We start from the raw sequence: 11,124 nt of genomic DNA on the forward strand, positions 1-11,124 counted from the left end.
CTTCCCTACTACTTATTTAAGCAGTTAGGTCATCATGAATTAAAACCTACCAACATGACCCTGCAACTCGCGGATCGCTCCATCAAGTACCCAAAGGGCATCGTAGAAAACATCTTAGTCAAGGTTCAAGATTTTTACTATCCCGTCGATTTTGTAATTCTAGATACCAAAGTTGCCTGGGACTCCATTCCTATCATTTTAGGACATCCATTTCTTGCAACTGCTAACGCTCTAATAAATTGTCAGGATGGTTCAATGACAATGTCTTTCGGGAACCTTTCTATAGAAGTCAATGTATTCAACTTAATGAAACAACTTCCCGATCCTGATATTGAGGGTGAGATTAGCCTAGTTGATAGTCTGGCACAGGAAAATTTAGAAAACTCTTTTCCCCCAGACGAGGTACACTAATTTCTTTCTTTTGATAATCCTAAGTTTGATGATGACTCGTACATTAAGGATGTCCACACATTATTAGAGTTAGTACCACTATTTGACCCTACTACTACGTTGCCAACTGATTCAGAAGACCCGGACTCGCTCTTTTCCATTGAAGAGACGGCCCCTCACGAATCCTTGATCCCCACTCCTCCAACTCCGGATTTAAAACCTCTACCCTCTGATTTGAATTACGTGCATCTCGATCCCGATGGTAGTTACCCTATAATAATTTCTTCTCACTTGACCACCGACGAAGAAGCACGTTTGATTCGTGTCATTTGTGAACACCGCTCCGCTATCGGATGGTCCTTAGATGATATCAAAGGAATAGGCCCTAGTGTATGCAGACGTCGTATACATCTAGATGACGGCACAAAGACATCGCGAGAATCACAATGGCGCCTTAACCCAGCCATGGAAGAGGTGGTGAGGGAAAAAGTTTTACGTTTACTTGATGCGGGTATCATATACCCTAGCTCTTATAGTGATTGGGTTAGTCCTGTCCACGTTGTTCCCAAAAAGTCCGGCATTCAAGTTGTACAAAACAAAAATAGTGAAGTTATCTTCACTCGCATTCCATTGAAATGGAGAATTTGCATTGACTATCACAAACTTAATGCCAGAACACATAAAGATCACATCCTTCTTCCATTTATTGACCAGATGCTAGAACGTTTAGCCGGTCATGCTTACTACTATTTTCTTGACGGCTATTCCGGCTATTTCCAAATTGTCATCAACCCCACCAATCAAGAAAAGACAACTTTCACATGTCCCTTTGGAACCTTTGCATACAAACGAATGCCTTTTGGTCTTTGCAATGCTCCAGGCACTTTCCAACGCTACATGCTTCACATTTTTAGTGATATGGTGGAACGTTATATGGAAGTCTTCATGGACGACTTTTCCATTTATGAAAATTCCTTTGACGACTGCCTATCCAACCTTTCTAAAGTGTTAACGCATTGTGAAAAGAAAATTTTGGTACTTAATTGGGAGAAGTGTCATTTCATGGTGACCAAAGGAATTGTTCTAGGTCATATTGTTTCAAAAGACGGGATAGAGGTTGATTAAGCTAAAATTGTTAAAATTGCTTCGCTACCTCTCCCCCGAATAGTTTGTGATATCCGTGTCTTTTTAGGCCACACTGGGTTTTACATGTGATTCATTCAGGATTTTTCTAAAGTTGCTCGACCCTTAACTAATCTCCTGTTTAAGGATGTAGTATTCAATTTCAATTTCAATTGTAAACAAGCTTTTGAAACTCTAAAAACCACCTTGACTACCTCTCCTATCATTGAACCCCCTGATTGGTCTCAACCATTCGAACTGATGTGTGACGCTAGCAACTTTGCTATTGGTGTCGTACTAGGCCAACGACATGATAATAAACCCGTTGTCATTTACTACACTAGTAAAACTCTTAATGACGCTCAACGTAATTACACAACAACTGAGAAAGAGTTCCTAGCTGTTGTCTATGCTTTGGATAAGTTTCACCCTTACCTGGTCGGATCATCCACCATCGTATATACTGACCATCACTACTAAAAAAAGGGCTTATAAGCTCAGCTAAAAGGTGAGATGTTAGAGTTTTTATCTCGGTTTTCTAGGAAAAAACAACCGAGGTAAAATCCACTGAGGTAATAGAGTTCTACAAAACCGAGATAATAAGCTACTAAATTATCTCAGAAGTCTGACATCTTATCTAAATCTATTATCTCAGTTTTCTTAATGGAATCGAGATTATATAGAAGAAAACCGAGATGAATTGTGACTGAAAACCAATTAGTATAGAAGAAAACTGAGATCATTTTTTTTATTGAAACCGAGATAATATAAAAGAAACAATCGTGATAAATTCCTTTTATCTCACCTCGTATTTAGTCGACATAGTTTGTCAAGTTTTTTTTCTAATTGTGCTAGTATTGTTCACAAATTATAACAGCCTGCAAATACAAACCACTCTCCCAAACAACCACATTCCCTTCCCAGATTCATAAACATCAACACCAATCAACAGAAACAAACCAACATAAATAAATTTCTTTAAAGAAACTGATTTTATTAAGATAAGAATTGAATGTACAATATCAAACACGAACATAACTAATTGTTATATCAAGTCATAAAGTAGCTAAGTAAAAAATTATTTACATATTTCCCTAAGAAAGCTAATAGAAGTTCCAAAATCTTCTCTTTGAAATTGACATGCATGGAACCTACCAAGCCAAGATGAAAATATTAAATGATTAGTTTGACAATTAACATATTTCAGTAATCCAAATACCAAAATAAATTTTATTTCGCTCACTCTTTAACAACTTACAAAAAAGTATAACAAGTACTTACTTTTTGGCAATAGAGGTATCAACAGCATCCCGAGTGGCTCCAACTAAGCAAAACAACAATAGAGGTCAGAATGCGTTTAATGATCCACATAGTCATGCAAGGTTTTCAATCGATCTCTCTCACATTCCCTAAACTTTCCAAATATCCGAGGAAATATGGGTGACCCTCTTCAATTGTATGACAAAAACCGTAAAAAGAGGCAAATATTAGCTTTTGGGGGTGTAACTGGGTTTTTGGTCTTAAAAGTAGCTTCTCACTAGTTATTAGTGGTTGATGTAATTGGCCTTTGATTAGATACATATAAAGACTTTTACTTTAAAAAAACAAGAAAAAAACAAAAAGTAAAATAAACATAAAAAGAGCATCGAGGAACATGCATGTTAAAAGATTTATTTAGCAAATACCTCCTGCACCAAGCTTTTCAGCAAGCTTCTCCAGTAATCTGAAGTTCTCAGGACTTTTCAAAGCTCGACCGCCTGTAACTACTACCCTTACACTGCCCAAATCTGGGTGTTCCGTATCTTGAGATGTATGCTTTAAATATCTGGATTTTCCAAGGGTGTCTGCACATTGTTAGAAGACAAATGTAAAGAAGAAGATATGTTTGAAAGATTTTAATTGTCAAATGGAAAAAATCAAAACTAGTTTGAAGCGATGGAAACTCAACAAACTGTATACTCAACAAACATAATAAATAGCATAAAGGTGTAATCAAGTTAAAACAATTAGTCTTGCATCCACAAAATGTTGTACACTTATTAAATAGTGAGACAAACAGACCTTCACTATAGGTTGAGATATCAACCTCGCTAAACAGAGCGTGCATCCCATTTTGAATCGGATGAAATATGAGGAAGGGAATGAGGTGGACCTAATGGTCACATACAAGGATCGACACCGATATATCGAGCGATTGCAAAGAGCATTCCCTGCATAAATTGGCCTACAATGAAGAAGAAGAAGTTACACCCAATTATTAAATGGCATACACATAACAGATATATAAGTGACACCTTTGCTATGTTTGGATATAATCTAAACTGTGGTCGCCTACGGTCCATTTTAAATAATTCTTCTTATAACATGTATAACAACATCAAATACTAATATGTATTCCATCTCAAGGAAGAAACCTCGAGCTTACGACATATAGTTGAGACCGAAATATTAGTTACATCCATTATAGATGAAACATCTAAAAGAGCAGCTATTCATATACATTTTTTCCAAATGAATTCGATGGAGCAATTATATGTGAGTAGCCACCTTTTTTCTGAACCAAATGGACTAGTTCTTCCCATGGTTCTGCAAGTGGATGTGATAGTTTATCCATATCAGCCACAAGTACCTAATAATCAAATAAATAATATTAGAGAATTAAACATTACATTCAATAATAATAATAAAAGAATGTTACGTATCTGAGATATGGAAGGATGGAATGAGGCAGCAGCGTGTGAAGCTGCTTTGTGAAGGGACGGGCCTGACCCAGCTAATAATAAAGAAATTGAATTTTGTTCACTAATAGACCTTGCAGCTGTGATTGCGCTATATGATGATTGTTTCACATGTCCATTAAAGTAGCCTCGACCAGCTTCCGAAGCGACAATTTGGTTCAGTCAAATATTTGAAGACTGAGTAGATTCGAACCTAACTAAATTTCAGACCATGTATATAAAGCTATCAAAAATAATTCAAAAGATATACCTGGTCAAAGAATCCTGAATCTAGGAAGTGCGCCAAGGATATGGAAAGCACTTGCTCCAAAAATACATGGTCCAAGAATCCTAGAAAAGAAGTTCACTGCCAATTGTAATATTTGTCGCCAAGGTATAACACATCTGTATAAAGGATAAGTACATGTGTTAACAGAGTATATGCTTCTTGTAGGTGATATGAAATAACAAACTTTACTGCAATCAAAAGAGAAACTTTACATACACTTTCCATTGGGCAGCAGTTCATAACAGTTGAAATCACCAGAACCACGGTAATTTGATTTGGTGCACATGGTTCTCGACATCAAGACAACGATGCACACGTTATTTGGTTCTCAACGGTCGAAAGTAAACTATTATATATACTCCTTTTAGTCTCTTGTAAGATATCAACTCACGCATATGAGCAATGCTAGGAGCTCTCTTGAATTCTCGGAAACCCACTATTAACATTCACAAGCTCGGCGGCTCTTCGTGCAGCAGCTGAGGCACGATCACCGGAAGCAATGGCAGCCGAGCTCTTTCCATTGCATCACAAGAATCTGAATCTGCTCCTTTTAGCATCAATTCTTGACCCGACATTGTGATTACTAACAGATAATTCAGCTTTACCGGGGCCCTTTCGATCGCCTCTTTAGCGGATTCAACATTCCGACTTCTATTCGGTCACAGGAATTATAGGTACATCCATTACTAGGCACCGACATGTTCGAGAACCCCTTTTCGATGGGTGACCGAGAATCTGTAGCTCCATTGCATATTTTAATCAATCCATCCAGAAGATCTTCATGTTTTTTACGGAACTCTGCTTCAGTGCTAGAAGCATCCCAATCTAGATTGTACTCTTTAGCAATTTCCTTCAAAAGCCTAAGTTTTGCATCTATGGGGCTTTAACTGAAAAGCTTCGATAATATCACGGTTGACACTAGTGTCGGGCGAAGTTCAAGCAGCTGAAATGAACTCCTTTCCATACTTTGTGGTAAACAAGTTCCTAATCTGCAACAATTCTGGTAAATCTGAACATCTGGGAGCAGCAAATATAATACTTGCAATAGCTTCCTGCAATTCTTGAGGACAGTCCCTTTGAGTTTCAAGGATAGGAACTCGAGCATAAACAAATTCACAAAACAGCTCCAAGATGTCATAGGCAAATTGCATGTTCATTCACGAAATAACATGCTCCACCCGGATTCGAAAGCATAGGGTCTTGGCGGTTTTGAAGGAATTGTGATATCTCCTTAGCGATTTGATTTAATTGTATCTGTCTTTTGTTTTGCAAAAGTTTGATCCTCGAAATGACCAAGGTCAAACAGGTTTTGCATTTTGCACCAAGAAGACCTCGATTGAATAGTTGATTGAGGAGTGACATTGCCCCAACCGATTACAAGCCTTTTTCTGCTTTTAAACCATGAATCATGCTTCTTCTTTTGTCGCCAAGGTATAGCAGGTACTCATATACAACATTAGTATGGGTTTCACCTTTACTGTTGGACTCCAAGCCACCGGTTTATTATGCTTAGCAATAATCCATGCCATCCATTATGCACATGACATCGAGACTATTTGTCCTCGAAACATTAACAAATGTGTATACAACTGAAACGGACAACATACCCAAAGGTGAATCAATTAAGTTAAGAACCCCCACACACCCTACACAAAACTTATTAGCATTTGAATCCAACATACCCAAAGTTGTAAGTAGCACTTAACATTTACTTTGCAATCTCACCCGTGCTATATAACCAATTACCCTACATCCTCTAGCTTGTACGGGCACACCGATGGTGTAAATCAAAGGGATCATAGCTCACATGACACAAAATGCATAGACAAACAAACAAACCACGAGGTGTCGAGGTGGATATACATCTAACCAACCCCGGCCTAAACACCGGTTAGGTAGACAAACTCGGCGGGATCAAACAAACTGCATGCACACATCAAATCAATAAGCATGCACACACCTAAGTACAAAAACTACTGCAAACCTATGTTTGAAATTGCACTCAAAAAGAAGGAAACATCTGAATAGAATTGTGCGGCTAATGAACTATAAGAATGAAAGTATAATATTGAAATTTCATTTCAACAAAAAAAAAACATTCATTCAATCTTGATTCGAGACATTCAATTTACAATTAAATTCAACTAAATTTTTTGAAATTTGTTGATGAAAACTTTTATTTTACCAAATAGGAATTCTGCGAAGCATTTCAACAAACATATATATTGCATCAGAAAGGTGAAAGGTTTTATTTCTAAAAATCCAATGGTTTTCTTTTTACCTGTTATGTAAAAACCATTGCCACCCCAAACTGAGGAAAACCAATGGTAATTCTGACACATATATTCACCACACTTAATACGAAAATCCAATACAAGCCAAAGTAAAAATTAAATTTTCGTACCTGAAAACCAGAGGAGGTGTTGAACAACTGTGGAGTTGAAATGGGTAGTGTAAATTGTTTCGAAGTTGGTGCCATGTGGAGATACAGTGGAGAGGAGATGAAGAGAGTGTGGAGAGGACAAGATAGTTGGGAGTGGTGGTTGCCCATCATGAGTTCGTGTTATTCATGAGAGAGTACTGGAGAAAGCCATGACTTCCTTGTTTAATCGTGGTCCCCTCTTTTTCTGCGATTTTTTCTTTGCATATCTATTCCGAGATATTTAGTATAATAGGAATTATATCAGTTGAGTGCCGAGATATTTGGTATAATATCAATTATATCAGTTGAGTGTGAGATAAATTAAATTTCTTATTATCACGAGTTCAATAATCTGAGATAAATGAAATTTCTTATTATATCGATTCACACCACCGATCATAAAATCTATATGTATTATCTCGGTTAAGTATGATGTGAGATAACATTTATACTCGAACTAGTAACGAGTTATGGGACATATTATCTCGTTTATAGGACAAATTATCTAAACACCACTTGAATTGAGATAAAGCTAATTTTAGAACCGAGATAAAAACCCTTTTTTTTAGTAGTGCATGCCGCACTTCGGTACCTACTCGTGAAAAAGGATGCGAAACTGCGATTGTTCCGCTGGAGCCTTCTCATGCAATAATTCACCCTGGAAATCAAAGACAAGAAAGGAACCGAAAATGTCGTGGCCGACCATTTATCACGGCTGGTTGGTGATATTGATAGTGATTCTGAAGCCATCTGTGATTCCTTCCCAGGCGAATATTTGTACTCTATTTTCTCCTCTCCACTACTAAAAAAAGGGTTTTTTTATGTCATGTTTTAGCTGTCATGACATACATATCATGACATTTTCTGAATGAAAAAATAGTCGTCATTCTTGGGGTGTCATAAAAAGTCAACCAAAACCGTCATTAAATTTATGACGGTTCATAAAAAGACGTCATAAAAGTCCCTCCCATTATGACATATGTTAGTCTTTAAAACGTCATAGTAGGTAAATTTTATTATGACACCTCATATGCAACCGTCATAAATTATAGTTTGAACCGTCAAGAAATTCACAATATTTTCTAACACTTCACGACAAAACTGTCAAGAAATGCCCATTGTCTATTGTGTAACCGTCATTTTATGGAAGAAAAATGCGTCAACAAAAAGTTTACACTATGATAGTTCTTCTAAAACTGTCATCTAAATCTTTTTTTTTTAAATTATATTATTTATATTATTATTATATTTTTCCTACCAAAGATACTACATAATAACCTGTAATTCAATGCCTAACCTATAAACTTATTTCACCAATAAAACAACTACAAAATTCTCAAAAATAAAATTAGAACATTCACAATAACCTCAACCATATATTTTTAGCTAATATCATTTCGCATGTACTACGTTCCAATATTTCAAACCATAACATGACAAGTATGCAACTTTGAAATTTCCATTAATATATGGAGTGAATAACAGTAACGAACAAGTATACATCGTTGCAATTTTTTTGAAATGACCAATAACTAACATTGTAAAACACTTTTCCATTACATTCAGCGAGGCCAACAAATTATTCATTACCTAGCTAGACCTAAACAAATCACGTTATGCTCAGGTCATCCATCCATCATTGAAGATTATCCCATTCTTGCATGCCAATTACGAGCAATGGCCTACACACAATGTATACAAGCTAGGGAACTTGATCAATGTTGCCCCCAAACAATTTGCAAAAACCTGCAGGAGTTCCCAAGATAATAATCTAAGTTGTTGACTTGTAGTTAGCAATGAACTTTTACAATTAAAAATAATTGAAAAAATGAAAGATAAGCACATGGTTTAATAAAATAATAATATTCACATGGCGTTAAGTAAAAAGCCCATTTGTTAATTAATTTAAATCAATTAGTCATGACAAGTCACTACTGAACAAAAGAAAATTACAAAAGGTCAGTGAAAGCCATCTTACTAAATGAAATAATGCACCCATTATAAGTGCAAAGTTTGGTATAAGCAATAACACATTTTGATACCCCTGATATTAAGGACAAAGAAAGTAAAGAGGAGAGTATGGTTATACTCACATAGATAGATAAGGATATTTAGACTTTGGATCCGTGACTATAGTGTATATGTTCTCCCAAGCTTAGACTAGGTAACCTTTATACAATCACTTTGTACCTGCACAAAGAAAGATATCCCAAGCTTACTGGCCAACCAGCATATATATTATACCTTGAACCGAGAACTAATTGCTAAGAACCAAGTTATGTATCATTAAGACATGTTTTGAAATATAGGTGAAGTGGCAGCTAGGATCCATGTTGCACTCTTTCCAAAGTACACCTAGGAAGAAATAGAAAGTTGGCTAGTTGAGTACTTGATTAAGCTATCTCTTTTGTCTTCATTAAGTGGAATACATCAAGTTAAATTATAATGCAAATTTACATGTGTATCTGTGTAGGTTGTGAGAGAGTGGTGTAAGGTTAAAACTTATGAGTAAACAACACATATAAGTAAAGGCTTCGCACAAGGTCAAGAATATTATTCCATTCGTACATACCAAATAGCAATGGCTTTGCACAGGGTAACAAGTGACAATTCCCAAAATTGCATGCAATAGTTCCAAATAGCATCAAAATTTGTAGTTAGTGTCAATTTTTATAATTAAAAAATAATACAAATAAAAAAATGAGCACATCATACCAATGCTCATATTGACCACATTGACATCTTTTTTCTCAATATGATCACGTCCCCTGCAAAAGTTCCCCTGATTTAAGTTAAATAGTTCCAAGAACTTAATGTCCAAAAACGCAAAGAGTGAACGCCTTATTTTAGTCGTGTAAAAGAAATCGATAAAAGAAAAAACTGCTTAAGACAGCGTGCTAAAACTCATCTCACTAAATGAATGATATGCACAATTTATAAAAGCAAAAAATTGGTACAACCAATAAGACATTTTAACACTTGTGATATTATGAAGAATATAGGAATAGAGGAATTTTTCTCTACTTAAATGGATAACAAGTTCGTGCATATATGTAAACTTGAGAATGCCAGAAGGTCATGTATGTATTAATATATGTATGTTTAGTGTCTAACAAGTTCACTACTTGGTACAGCTTTGAAGTGCTTACGTTTGGTTATTGTATTTTATTTTATGTTACAACCACTCGAGGCTTAGTGTATGAGGCACCGTTTTGCTCCCGAACAAAAAAGAAAAAGAAATCCAAGTTTATGGAATCAGGTACAGACTAGGGAGCAAAGCTTGTCAATAGAAATCCAAGTGAGTTCATCCTAATGGTCAAATGCATTCTCACAATAAACAAATCTGAAACAACAAATTATAATTGTACTGTGAATTATCAAATTGAATTTTTGTATAACACGCCAAGGACTTTTGTGCAAAGCTTCATACTCTGATATATATATATATATATATATATATATATATATATATATATATATATAGAATAAGAGCACAATGGGCAAGGGCTTTCCCAAATTGATCGGATATAGAAGAAATAAGTCTTAACAACCATCTTGATGAAAAAAAAAATTCCTTAAATATAAAATATTACCAACACAAACAACATTGAAACAATGAAAAAAATCGTACTCAGAGCCTCAATTTATAAGGAGAGGACACAAGGAAAAAGGAGAAAAGAATGCTTACTTGTCTTCTGCACTACTCAAGATTTTCTTCTCTGGTTCGTTGAGGATTCGACATCAAGAAGATGACTAGACCATAGAAGCATAAACAAGAAGCATGTACGTACGAAATTTGGTTTTCCTGATTTCCCAAGCAACAAATTAGTCGATTCAAATAAATCAATGTGATTAGACCTTGCCACTGTTATGCAAAACGTCCACATCGGGTGATGCCTGAACCTTACATAAGATCCCCGAATTTGTAAATTGCAAAATCCAAAATCAATTTATGAGAACCACTAATCCAAAGAAATTAAGGTTTTTGAAATTGGGGGTTTTAATTAGGGGTTGTAACCTAAAATCCAATATATTGCCTTGAGATGGTTAAAAGCTATTGTAATAATCCATAAGGAACAGTGAGTCTTACCAACATATATTTCAACATACACATCCAGAAACTACAAACACAAGAGAACTAATACAACAAAATAGTTTTTCCTGTATAGCTGGTTGAACTACTA

General features: G+C 35.6%; 1 long non-coding RNA gene and 2 pseudogenes across 2 annotated transcripts; all 3 read right to left on the reverse strand.

Moving 5' to 3' along the window:
* Window positions 1–2,477: 2,477 nt before the first annotated feature.
* Window positions 2,478–5,093, reverse strand: LOC147480502 (electron transfer flavoprotein subunit alpha, mitochondrial-like; annotated as a pseudogene). The gene is made up of 7 exons (XR_015205439.1): window positions 5,010–5,093; window positions 4,217–4,403; window positions 3,934–4,143; window positions 3,574–3,736; window positions 3,198–3,356; window positions 2,794–2,836; window positions 2,478–2,663 (listed from the first exon to the last, which is right to left on the reverse strand). The product of XR_015205439.1 is annotated as an electron transfer flavoprotein subunit alpha, mitochondrial-like (transcript).
* Window positions 5,094–5,119: 26 nt separating this feature from the next.
* On the reverse strand, window positions 5,120–5,883 carry LOC147480503 (uncharacterized; annotated as a pseudogene).
* A 2,498-nt stretch (window positions 5,884–8,381) lies between these two features.
* Window positions 8,382–9,585, reverse strand: LOC147480504 (uncharacterized). The gene is made up of 3 exons (XR_015203504.1): window positions 9,513–9,585; window positions 9,034–9,130; window positions 8,382–8,622 (listed from the first exon to the last, which is right to left on the reverse strand). It is a non-coding gene; the product is annotated as an uncharacterized LOC147480504 (long non-coding RNA).
* Between the last annotated feature and the right edge of the window lie 1,539 nt (window positions 9,586–11,124).

The sequence above is a fragment of the Coptis chinensis genome, chromosome 8 (genome assembly GCF_015680905.1).
Source record: "Coptis chinensis isolate HL-2020 chromosome 8, ASM1568090v1, whole genome shotgun sequence".
In the NCBI taxonomy this organism is placed as follows: domain Eukaryota; kingdom Viridiplantae; phylum Streptophyta; class Magnoliopsida; order Ranunculales; family Ranunculaceae; genus Coptis; species Coptis chinensis.